General features: G+C 46.4%; 1 pseudogene; it reads right to left on the bottom strand.

Annotated features, from left to right (window-relative positions):
• Nucleotides 1-1,870: 1,870 nt before the first annotated feature.
• LOC108297594 lies at nucleotides 1,871-7,343 on the bottom strand (annotated as a pseudogene).
• Nucleotides 7,344-13,259: the final 5,916 nt, after the last annotated feature.

Raw genomic sequence — 13,259 nt, 5'->3', positions numbered from 1 at the left:
TGGTTCTGTTTATTTATTTGTTTGTTTGTTTATTTTTGAGACAGGGTTTCACTGTGTCTTCCAGGCTGGAATACAGTGACATGATCATGGCTCACTGCAACCTCTGTTTCCCAGGGCTCAAGCAATCCTCCTGCTTGGGCCTTTCAAAGTGTGGAGATTACAAGTGTGAGCCACTGTGCCCAGCCTACAATGTTTAACTGCTGACTTTGATGCCTAGTTTTGGCTGCACTAGACACTCCCACTACTTTTTTCTGTAAAAATTACTGGTTTGTTCAGCTCCTTCAAAAGATCTTTGGTGTTTTATACATCCTAATACGTGAGGCCAGGTGTGGTGGCTCATGCCTGTGATCTCAGCACTTTGGGAGGCTGAGGCAGGCAGATCACTTGAGGCCAGGAGTTTGAGACCAGCCTGGCCAACATGGAGGACGCTGTTTCTACTAAAAATGCAAAAAATTAGCCAAGCATGGTGGTGCACGCCTGTAATCCCAGCTACTCGGGAGGCTGAGGCAGGAGAATCATTTGAACAAAGGAGGTGGGGGTTACAACGAGCCGAGATCATCCCACTGCACTCCAGCCTGGGAGACAGAGCAAGACTGCCTCAAAATAAAACATACCCCCAAAACCACTGCAGTGATGAAGAGGTGAATGAGGGGATAGTGAGTGTGACATTAGGGCAACTGATGTAGCTGGGCAAGGGACAGGGGTTGGGGAGGCTTCCCTGAGGAGGTGGAGTCTGTGCTGTAATGTCAGTGCCAAGCAGGAATTTACTCGGGAGGGGGTGGGAAGAGGGAAGAACATTTGCAAAGGTCCTGTGGCACCAGCTCCTTTTCTTCTGATGGTTTTCAGCCCACTTCACCCTCATTTTTTGGTCTGCCTTGGTCCCCGTAACTCTTGTCATTCCCATCCATCTATACCAGGGTTGACAACCTACGGCCCATAGGCTAAATTCAGCCCTCGAGGTAATACCAGTTTTGCAATTATTTATATTATTTATTTATTTATTTATTTTTGAGATGGAGTCTTGCTCTGTTGCCCAAGCTGGAGTGCAGTGGTGTGATCTCGGCTCATTGCAACCTTTGCCTCCCAGGTTGAAGCAATTCTCCTGCCTCAGCCTACCGAGTAGCTGGGACTACAGGTGCATGCCACCACACCCTGCTAATTCTTTGTATTTTTAGTAGAGACAGGGTTTCACCATATTGGTCAGGCTGGTCTTGAACTCTTGACCTTGTGATCCACCTGCCTCAGCCTCCCAAAGTGCTGGGATTACAGGCACCACCACGCCTGGCCTTATTATTTTTTAGTTTTTTAGAGACAGTGGTCTTACTCTGTCCCCAGGCTGGAGTGCAGTGGTACAATCATAGCTCCCTGCAGCTCTGACCTCCTGGACTTAAGTGACCCTCCCTCCTCAGCCTCCTGAGTAACTGAGACTCCAGGCATGCACCACCATGCCCAGCTAATTTTAAAATGTTTGTAGAGATGGGGTCTCACTATGTTGCCCAGTCTGGTCTCGAACTCTTGGCTTCGAGCAATCCTCCTCCCTCAGCCTCTCAAAGTGCTGGGATTACAGGCATGAGCTAATGCACCTGGCCTAGAATAGTTGTAACATCTTAAAAGTGGTTGAAAACAAACCCAAAGGCTACGTTGTGTGACATGTCCTATGATATGAAATGGAAGCTTCTGTGTTTATAAATAGTTTTATTGGGACACAGCCAAGCCATTCCTTGATGTCTCATCTATGGCTGCTTTCACCAGACAGCAGCCGAGTTCAGTCATTGCAGTGGAGATGGTAAGGTCCCTAAAGCTGACAATATTGACAACCTGGACCTTGACAGAAAAAATGTGCTGACTCCAAATCTATGGTGTGGCTCACCAGCGGGTTCGTTCTGAAGCACAGCCCCCCCATCCTCCTTAAACTTTGTCATGGTCACAATCCCTGTGGCCCGCAGACCGTGGGACTCCCAGTGCCCTCCACGGGCCCTCTGCAAACCAGCACCCCCGTCACTCTGGGCTCAGGCCACACCAGTCTCCATGATTTCTTTGAACAACAGAGGCTCCCTCTCATCATGGAAACTTTGAACTTCTTGTTCTCTTCCAGGAGGAGAGTACACCGAAGGCCCATGGAACTGGGCCAGCTTACCGCTAGAATACGAGTTTCTGGGGCGGAAAAAAAGAGGTTTTAAATTCAATTGGTGAAATGGTATGATGCCGCCTAGTGGCCACTTCTCCAACTGCAGTTTTCAGAGTTTTTAGAGCGGTTGGGGAGGTTTCCTCCCGGACTCTTCCATGGTAGGAGCTAGAGCAGCATCCCAGGTCTGGTTCTTCTGTATCTCTGAACCTAAAGCCTATTTGGGTCCCGGTTATCTACAGGACCCCCATCTAGCCCAGTGATGCTCAAACTTTTAAATTACAAGCTTTTTTGTTTGTTTGTTTGAGACGGAGTTTTGATTTTGTTGCCCAGGCTGGAGTGCAGTGGGGTGATCTTGGCTCACTGCAACCTCCACCTCCTGGGCTGAAGCAATTCTCCTGCCTCAGCCTCCTGAGTACCTGAGACTACAGGCATGTGCCACTAATTTTGTATTTTTAGTAGAGACGGGATTTTTCCATGTTGGTCAGGCTGGTCTCAAACTTCTGACCTTAGGTGATCTGCCTGCTTCGGCTGATCAAACAAACAAGGCCCAAAGTGCTGGGCTTTGTTTGTTTGTTTTTAGAGACAGGGGTCTCATTATTCTGCCCAGGCTGGACTCGAACTCCTGAGCTTAAGTGATCCTCGTGCCTCAGCCTCTTGAATAGCTGGGGCTACAGGTGCACTTCATTGCTGCCTGCAGTGATGTTCAAACTTTAAAGATCATATGAATGCCTCGGGAAATTATGATTAGCAGGTGTGGGATAGAGTGGGAGCCTTCATTCTAACAAGCATAATGATTCTTCTGATTCATGTATCACTTTGGGTAGCAGGCTCTAGTTTTTCTGAAGAAAAGAAGTCATTAAACTTGCTTGGTAAAAGGACAAACTATTTTTTTTTTTTTGAGACAGGGTTTCGCTCTACTGCTCAGGATAAAGTGCAGTGGTGCAATCACAGCTCACTGCAGCCTCGAACTCCTGGGTGTGTGATCCTCTAGCCTCAACCTCGTGTGTAGCTGGGACCACAGGTACACGCCACCACACCTGGCTAATTTTTAAATTTTTGTAGGGATGGGATTTCACTGCGTTGCCCAGGCTGATCTCAAATTCCTGGCCTCAAGTGACCCTCCCCCTTCAGCCTTCCATAGCACTGGGATTATAGGCATGAGCCTCTACCCAGCCAGAATTTTATATGCTTTTAATTGGTCATAGAATCTTCTTTTTCTCTTTTAAAATTAATTTTCTTCCTTTTTCTTTTTCTAGTATCCAGAATCTATTATAATCTGGCAGCAGAAGATCTTCTTCATCTTCTTTTTCTTCTTCTTCTTTTTTTTTTTTTTTTTTTTTGAGATGGAGTCTCACTCTGTCACCCAGGCCGGAGTGAAATGGCACTATCTCTGCTCACTGTAGCCTCTGCCTCCCAGGTTCAAGCGATTCTCCTACTCCTGCCTCAGCCTCCCAAGTAGCTGGGATTACTGGTGCCCACCAGCACTCCTGGCAAATTTTGTATTTTTAGTAGAGACCGGGTTTCATCATGCTGGCCAGGCTGGTCTCAAACTCCTGAGCTCAGGTGATCCGCACACCTTGGCCTCCCAAAGTGCTGGAATTACAGGCGTGAGCCACTGCACCCTGCAATATCATCTTTTATTTTTTTCCAACCATTTAAAAATGTTAACATTGTTAAGCTCTGCAGGCCATGTAAGAAGAGATCACAGGCAGGATTTGGCCTTGGGCTATAATCTGCAGGCTTCTTCTCTAGACTCTGAATGCTAAGCTACATCTTGTTCTCGTCAAGGTCCGGCACTCTGGGATGGGTTCGCTGTTTGAACCTTGGCTACCACGTCTTGCCAGCTTTACTTTTGAAGCTTTAACTTTCCCCTCTGTGAAAAAAAGGTGTTTAGAACTAGTAGGTTGGCACAGAAGTCATTGCTATTTGCCATTACTTTCAATGGCAAACCGGAAATTACTTCTGCACCTACCTTGTAGGGCTGTTGTTTAAACTTTATTGAGACTGTGCATATAAGGCAGTTAGCGTTGTTTAGATAATAAATCTCGGTTGTTGTCATCATTACTGGCATCACACTGATACTCAGTGAGCAAATCCGTGCAACTTAGATCCTTCATCCTTTTCTCCAGTTCAGCCTGTGGTCCCTTGACCAGAACACGTGGTCAGTCATAAACTTGAGAGGATGTATTGGGATATTGGTTTTTTGTTTTTTGAGATAGAGTCTCACTCTGTCACCTAGGTCACCCAGGCTAGGGGACAGTGGCGCAATCTCGGCTCACTTCAACCTCTGCCTCCTGGGTGCAAGTAATTCTCCTGCCTCAGCCTCCCGAGTAGCTGGGACTACAGGTACCCACCACCACACCTGGCTGAATTTTGTATTCTTAGTAGAGATGGGGGTTTCACCATATTGGCCAGGCTGGTCTCGAACTCCTGACCTTGTGATCCACCCGCCTGGTCTTCCTAAAGTGCTGGGATTACAACTGTGAGCCACTGCGCCCGGCCGTTTGACAGTCTTTGTAGGTTGCTGACATTTCCTAAACTAACTGTATTTGTTTTCTAGGGATGTTGTAACAAAGTACCACAAATCAGGCTGTGTGTGGTGGCTCACACCTGCAATCCCAGCACTTTGGGAGGCCCAGGAGGACAGATCGCTTGAGGCCAGGAGTTTGAGACCAGCCTGGGCAACATGGTGAGACCCTGCTCTATGAATATATATTGCTGGTTGCAGTGGCATGGGCCTGTAGTCCCAACTTCTCAGGAGGCTTGGGCCTGTAGTCCCAACTTCTCAGGAGGCTGAGGCAGGAGGATTGCTTGAGCCCAGGAGTTTGAGATGAAGTTGCACCTGAGCTATGATTGCACCACTGTACTCCAGCCTGGGTGGCAGAGTGAGATCCTGTCTCTCTCTCTCAAAAAAAAATTAAAAAGTCCATAAACTAGGTGACTTACACAATAGAAACAGTTCCGGAGGTTAGGAGTCCAACATGAAGCTGTCAGGCTGGTGCGGTGGCTCAAGCCTATAATCCCAGCACTTCAGGAAGCCGAGGCAGAATTTGAGACCAGCCTGGCCAATATGGTAAAACCCTAAACACCACAGAGATATTCCTCAAGAAGAGCAACCCCAAGGCATATAATCATCAGATTCACCGGGGTTGAAATGAAGGAAAAAATGCTAAGGGCAGCCAGAGAAAAAGGTCAGGTTATCCACAAAGGGAAGCCCATCAAAATATGGCCACATTCTGAGGTCCTTGGGGTTAGGACTTCAACACATCCTTTTTTAATTTTATTATTATTATTACTTTTACAGACAGGGTCTCACTCTGTTGCCCAGGCTGGCATGTGGTGGTGCAGTCATAGTTCCCTGCAGTCTCGATCTCCTTGGCTCAAGAGAGCCTCCTGCCTCAGCCTCCTGAGCAGCTAAGATGACAGGTGCACTACATCTATCTATCTACCTGTCTCCCTATTACATCTGTCTACCCTGTCGCTCTCTGTCTCTGTCTCTATCATCTGTCTATTGATCTATCAATCTACCATCTATTATCTATCGATTGATCAATTGATCTACCTACCTACCTATCTCATCTTTCTATCTATCTGTCTGTCTGTCTTTCTGTCTGTCTGTCTATCCATCCATCCTATCTATCTATCCATCTATCGCTCTATCTATCTATGAATGAATGACAGATCTTCCTCTGATTCCCAAGCTGCTGAAGTATGGTGGTGCAATCATAGCTCACTGCAATCTTGAACTCCTGGGCCCAATGATCTACCTGCCTCAGCCTCCTGAATAGCTGACACTACAGGTGTGCACACCATGTCTTGCTAAAATGATTTTCTTTGTGGAGATAGGGTCTCTGAATGTTGCCCAGGCTGGTCTCAAACTCCTGGCCTCAAGCGATCGTTCCACCTTGGCCTCCCAAAATGCTGGGATTGCAGGCTTGAGCCACCACACCCATCCTTTGTCAATACTAAAATGAGTGTAGCCACATGTCTTGTTTTCAACTACTCTTATCCACCTAGCAACCCTAAATGCCCGATCCCCCAGAGGGGCTGATTTCAGGCCACTTTGATCTTTGCTATTCTGATCTTCATGGGGAAGATAAATCATGGGGAAAATGCACGCCTTCCCTTTGGGGGCCCATGCACTTTGTTCATCTCTTTAAGATACATTTACCACGTTGTACTGGAAGGATTTATTCTTTGTCTGTATTCCCAGCTAGGGGATGGGATGCTCTTTGTGTCCCTAGCACCCAACAGTGATCCTGGAACATGATAAGCATCCAGTAACTGTTCTGCCGTATGACAGGGGGACGGCCGCTTTGCCAATGAGCTTCCCCAGGGCCTCTTCATGTCCTTGTTCTGTAGGCTGTAGATAAAGGGTTCAGCATGGGGATGCTCACCTCACACATGAGGGCAGCTGCCTTGTCCTTCTGGGAGGAGCTGGGGGATGCGGGCTGTAAGTACACAGCAAAGATGGTCCCATAGAACAGGGACACCACAGTGAGGTGTGAGCCACAGGTGGATAAGGCTTTCCACTTGCCCCGAGCAGAAGGGATCTTAAAGACTGTCCAGAAAATGCGGATGTAGGAGAGAAGGATGCAGGAGAGTGGGCGATGCCCATGATGACACCAGAAGCCAAGATCACCAGCTCATTGGTGTGCGTGTCTGAGCAGGAGAGCTTCAGCAGGGGCGTGAGGTCACAGAAGAAGTGGGAGACTTTGGAGCCGGCACAGAAGGTCAGTTGAGCCATGAGGCAGGTGTGTACGAGAGACTGGATGTTGGTGATCACCCACGGTGCCCCCAGCAGCAGCCCACAGACACGGGGCACATGAGGACCAAGTAATGGAGCAGCTGGACAATGCCACGAAGTGGTCAATGGCCAATACTGCCAGGAGAAAGCTGTCCATGGTCCTGAACAGGTGGGAGGTGTACATCTGGGTGGCAGCCCTCTAAGGGGATGGCTCTGCTCTGAGTTCTGATGGATGTTCACTAGCATCTTGGGGATGGTGGTGGAGGATCACAGGTTGGACAGGAAGAAGCACATGGGTGTGTGGAGGCGAAAGTCCGTGAGGAAGGCCAGGATAATGAGGACATTTCCGATGATGGTGACCACATATGTGGAGAGGAACATTGTGAAGAGGAAGGTCTGATGCTCTGGCTTTTCTGAGAGTCCCTGGAGGAAGAATTCTGAGATTTCGGTTTGGTTTTCTGGTTCCATGTATAGTCTGTGTCTAGTGGGAACAAAAAGGGAGAAAAGCCATATAGAGCCAGGGGTCAGAGATGCCATTCTGGTCCCAGCTTCCCATGGAAACCTATACTGTTCTGTGAAAATTCCATCATATCCATCAAGTTCCTTTGTGTTTGGTTATCCTCAAGCCATTTTCAGGGGGCTTCTGTTGCCTCTCAAGCCAAGCCATTCATGCCTGAGGCAGTCAGTGTCTCAAGGACCTAACGGAGCTGCTGATAGTCAAACTTGGCTGTTCTCTATAAACACTTTTGCATCCTTCAGTGGAGCAAAGCTTCATAGAAAACAAAACCAAGTGGCTCATGCCTGTAATCCCTGCACTTGGGGAGGCCAAGGCGGGCAGGTCACCTGAGGTGAGGAGTTCGAGACCAGCCTGGCCAACATGGTGGAACCTCGTCTGTAAGAAAAATACAAAAAAATTAGCCGGATGCAGTGGCGGGCACCTGTAATCCCAGCTACTCAGGAGGCTGAGACAGGTGAATCACTTGAACTTGGGAGGTGGAGGTTGCAGTGAGCCAAGATCGCACCACTGCACTCTAGCCTGGGTGACAGAGCAAGACTCCATCTCAAACAAACAAACAAATGAAAATCAAGCAGAATCAAACCCGATGAAAACCCTATGCAGTAAAGGAAACCTTACCATCTTCTGTTTTTCCTTCTCTCCCCTTCCTGTTATCTTTCCCTTTTCTTTTTTCTTTTTCTGTTTTTGAGACAGAGTCTTGCTCTGTCACTAGGCTGGAGTGCAGTGGTGCCATCTCAGCTCACTGCAACCTCCGCCTCCCGGGTTCAAGTGATTCTTGTGCCTCAGCCTCCTGAGTAGCAGAGATTATAGGCATGCACCACCACACCTGGCTAATTTTTGTATTTTCCTAGAGATGGGGTCTCACCATGTTGGCCAGGCTGGTCTTGAACTCCTGACCTCAAGTGATCCACTCACCTTGGCCTCCCATAGTGCTGGGATTACTGGTGTGAGCCACGATGGCCGGCCAGCTTCCTCTTTTCTTTCCTCCCACCACCCTCTTTCCCCTTCATCCTTTCACCAACAATATGTAATTTAAACATCAGTTTTGTGTTAAAAACAGATGAGTGGATAAAGAAAATGTGGTAGGAATACACAGTGGAGTACTATTTATTCAGCCATCAAGAAAAGAGGAATTTCTACCATTTGCGACCATATAGACAAAGCTGGAAGACATTATGTAACATGAAATAGCCAGGTACAGAAGGGCAGATACCACATGTTCTCACTTATATGTGGAATTTAAAATGGTCAGTCTCATAGAAGCACAGAGTAGAATTGTGATTACCAGAGGGTGGGGGAGGGGGGTGGGTGTGAGGGAGATATTGGTGAAAGAATACAAAATTTCAATTAGATGGGAGGCATACGTTCAAGAGATCTACTTGTACAGCATAGTGACTATAGTTAATAACAATGGGTTGTATACTTGAGAAACTCTGAGAGTCAATTTTATGTGTTGTCATCACCAAGAAATTATAGGCACAGATGTTCTGAGACTGATAATGGGGTCATACATTGAAAATATCGTAAGTCAGTTTGGGCGCAGTAGCTCACACCTGTAATCCAAGCACTTTGGGAGGCTGAGGCGGGTGGATCACCTGAGGTCAGGAGTTTGAGACCAGGCTGGCCAACATGGCGAAACCTGGTCTCTACTGAAAATACAAAATTTGCTAGGCGTTGTGGCTCATGCCTGTAATCCCAGCTACTTATGAGGCTGAGGCAGGAGAATCACTTAAACCTTGGTGGCAGAGGTGGCAGTGAGCCAAGATTGCGCCACTTTACTGCAGCCTGGGCAACAAGAGTGAAACACTGTCTCAAAAAAATAAAATATTGTAAGTAAAAAATGCATTGAACATGCCTAACCTACCAAACAGCACAGCTTAGCCTCGCCCACTGTAAAAGTGCTCAGAACACTTACATTAGCCTACAGTTAGGCAAAACCATCTAATACAAGGTCACCATGCCCGGCTAATGAATTTTTTTTTTTTTTTAAGAGAGATGAGATCTTGCTATGTTGCCCAGGCTGGTCTCCTGGACTCAAGCGATCCTCCTGTCTCAGCCTCCCATATTGCTGCGATTGCAGGCATGAGCCATTGTGCCCAGGGGAACTAATAGTCTTGATTCGGGTTCAAAACAGGCTCTAATCATAAAGCAATTGGGCACAGATGGTTTATTTGGTCCCAGCAGTGGGGAAAGTGAAGCAGGAAAGAAAGTGTGCCAACAAACATATCATATTCCCTTGTGGGAAACAGGGCTCAATTCTGTCAGGGGTGTTCTCTGGGGTATTACGTAGAGCTCACTTTCAGAATTATTCCACTGAGGGAAGAGGTACTTGAGTATTTACCATTGAGTCCCTCGTTGGTTGACGGTGGTACCTGGGGGTGTTAAATCCCCTGCTGTGCAGGCTGCTCTGCATTGCACACTTGCTGAACACACTCCCACGGTGCTGGAGAAGATGTCCAGACAGCAAAGACAGAGGCGGGGGCTTCCGCCAGCACATGTGAAATTGCCCACTGCTGCTGTAAGGTGAAATCAGTGGTGAGACAAGGGGCTACAGGTTGGGGCATCTTCAGCATCTGCTCGAGGACTTGCTTTTAGGTAAGGAAAAGAGTGAGTCTTTTTGTTTGTTTTTGAGATGGAGTCTTGCTCTGTCTCCCAGGCTGGAGTGTAGAGATGCAATCTACGCTCACTGCAACCTCCGCTTCTCAGGTTCAAGAGATCCTCCTGTCTCAGCCTCTTGGGACTACAGGCCTGCACCCCCACACCCAGCTAATTTTTGTGGATGTTTTTAGTAGACACGGTGTTTCACCATGTTGGCCTGGCTGGTCTTGAACTCCTGACCTCAAGTGATCCACCTGCCTTGACCTCTCAAAGTGCTGGGATTACAGGTGTGAGCCATTGCGCCTGGCCTACTGTACCTTTTCTGTTTTTAGATGCACAAATACTTGCTGTTGTGATACACTTGCCTACGATATTCAGCATAGTAACGTGCTATATGGGTCTGTAGTCTAGGAGCAATAGACTAGACTGTCTAGCCCTGGTGTGTAGTGGGCTACACCATTTGGGTTTATGTAAGTTCACTCTAGGTTATTCACATGATGATAAAATTGCCTAACGCATTTCTCAGAAACAATCCCTGTCATTAAGTGACACATGAGTATATGTGTTTCTCTAAAACCTACTTATTTATCTACTTTTTTTTTTTAACTTGGCAGCACGTACATCATGGAATTCCTCCAGGTGAACAGATAAATATCTAACTCATTATTTTTAATAGCTACGTAATGGCTCATGGCAGGAGTGTACTCTGATTATTCAACCCTTCCACATCTGAGAGCACACAGGTTATTTGCAGTTTACATTTTGCTGCTACTGCAAATGATTCCTTGATAAATATCATTCTATAGGGTGGATTCCCAGTGTGGAATTTCAACGAGGTAGTGTTCTAGTCACTTTCCAAAAACGCAATAATAAATCACGTTCCCACAAACAACACACAGGTGTGTCCTTTTCAATACACAGTTGCAAGCACTGGGTTTTATTGCATTATGATTTTTTGAATGATCGCCAGTCCGATGAGTGAAAAGTAGCAAGTCACTGTTACTCTCATTTTCGTTTCCCTGACTGATAGTGAAGTTAGACCTCTTTTTATTCTAGCTCTCTCTTTTTTTAACTTCACTATCAGGAAAGACCTCTTTTCATATTTTTATTTTATTTTTTATTATACTTTAAGTTCTGGGGTACACACGCAGAAGGTACAGGTTTGTTACATAGTTATATACGTGCCATGGGGGTCTGCTGTATCAATCACCTCCTCATCTACATTAGGTATTTCCCTTAATGCTATCCCTCCCCTAGACCTCTCCCCATGACAGGCCCCAGTGTGTGATATTCCCCTCTCTGTGTCCATGTGTTCCCATTCTACTCCCACTTATGAGTGAGAACATGCAATGTCTGGTTTTCTGTTCCTCTGTCAGTTTGCTGAGGATGATGATCTCCAGCTTCATCCATGTCCCTGCAAAGGACATGAACTCATTCTTTTTTATGGCTGCATAGTATTCCATGGTGTATATGTGCCACATTTTCTTTATCCAGTCTATCATTAATGGGCATTTGGGTTGGTTCCAAGTCTTTGCTATTGTGAACGGTGCCACAATAAACATACATGTGCATGTGTCTTTATAACAGAATGATTTATAATCCTTTGGATATATACCCAGTAATGGGATTGCCGAGTCAAACAGTATTTCTAGTTCTAGATCCTTGAGGAATCTCCACACTGTTTTCCACAATGGTTGAAGTAATTTACACTCCCGCCAACAGTGTTAAAGCATTTTGATTTCTCCACATCCTTTCCAGTATCTGTTGTCTCCTGATTATTTAATTATTGCCTTTCTAACTGGTGTGAGATGATATTTCATTGTGGTTTTGGTTTGCATTTCTCTAATGACCAGTGATGATGAGCTTTCTTTCATGGTTTGATGGCTGCATGAATGTCTCCTTTTGAGAAGTGTCTGTTCATATCCTTTGCCCACTTTTTGATGTTTTTTTTTTCTTGTGAATTTGTTTAAGTTCTTTGTAGATTCTGGATATTAGCCCTTCGCCAGACCAGAGAGGAATGTTATCCAAACACCTTATGAGGGGAATCTGATACCAAATGCATTGAGGGACACATTGGGGGCCCCAAGCCATGTGCCACGCAGTCCTCAGAGTTTATGGGTGCATAGGAATTTATCTCCTAGCCAAACAGGTTACAGACAGTTGCTTGGTATGTAAGAAAACTAATAAAGTATTAAAAAAGTTACCCCTTGGGGGAAGGAATCCAGGCTTAAGGCCATTCCAAAGTATCCAGATGGATTACACAGAGATGCCTCCAACTGGTCATCCAAAGCATTTATTGGTAATAGCAGATCACCTTACTCATTGGGTAGAACCTATTTCCTTTTCAAGTACAACTGCTAATAAGGCAGTCAAGGCATTAGTTGAAAATATTATATCCAAGTTTAGATTAATAGAGAACATTGATTCACATAACAGGACTCATTTCACTGCACATGTCATTATCCAGGTGCTGGATATAACATGGAAATGTCACACTCCCTGGCACCCACCTTCATCAGGGAAAGTAGGAAGGCCTATTACCCTGTTAAGAGTCTCAATGGCAGCCGGGCAAGGTGGCTCACACCCGTAGTCCCAGCACTTTGGGAGGCTGAGGTGGGTGGATCATGAGGTCACGAGATCAAGGCCATCCTGGCTAGCGTGGTGAAACCCCCTTTGTACTAAAAAAAAAAAAAAAAAAAAAAAAAAATTAGCCGGGCATGGTGGAATGTGCCTGTAGTTCCAGCTACTTGGAGGCTGAGGCAGGAGAATCGCTTGAACCCAGGAGGAGGAGGTTGCAGAAGCCGAGATCGTGCCACTGCACTCCAGCCTTGGTGACAGAGCAAGACTCCTGCCACTTGTCTGAGTGTGGTTTCCTTTTGGGTAATTAAAATATTCTGGGACTAGACAGAGGTGTTGGTTGCACAACACTGTAAATGCACTAAATGCCACTGCTTGAATATTTTTAAATGGTTAAAGTGAGGCTGGGCGTGGTGGCTCACACCTGTAATCCCAGCACTTTGGGAGGCTGAGGTGAGCGGATCACTCGAGGTCAGGAGTTTGAGATCAGCCTGGCCAACATGGTGAAATCCCATCTCTACTAAAAATACAAAAATTAGCCGGCCATAGTGGTGGGCGCCTGTAATCCCAGCTACCTGGAAGGCTGAGGCAGGAGAATTGCTTGAACCTGGGAGGTGGAGGTTGCAGTGAGCCAAGATCGCATCATTGCACTCCAGCCTGGGCAACAGAGCAAAACTCTGTCTCAAAAAAAA

This window comes from Cebus imitator, unplaced genomic scaffold (genome assembly GCF_001604975.1).
Source record: "Cebus imitator isolate Cc_AM_T3 unplaced genomic scaffold, Cebus_imitator-1.0 Scaffold819, whole genome shotgun sequence".
Classification (NCBI taxonomy): domain Eukaryota; kingdom Metazoa; phylum Chordata; class Mammalia; order Primates; family Cebidae; genus Cebus; species Cebus imitator.
Note: the sequence above shows the minus strand (reverse complement) of the source record. Positions and strands in the feature narration are given on the sequence as shown.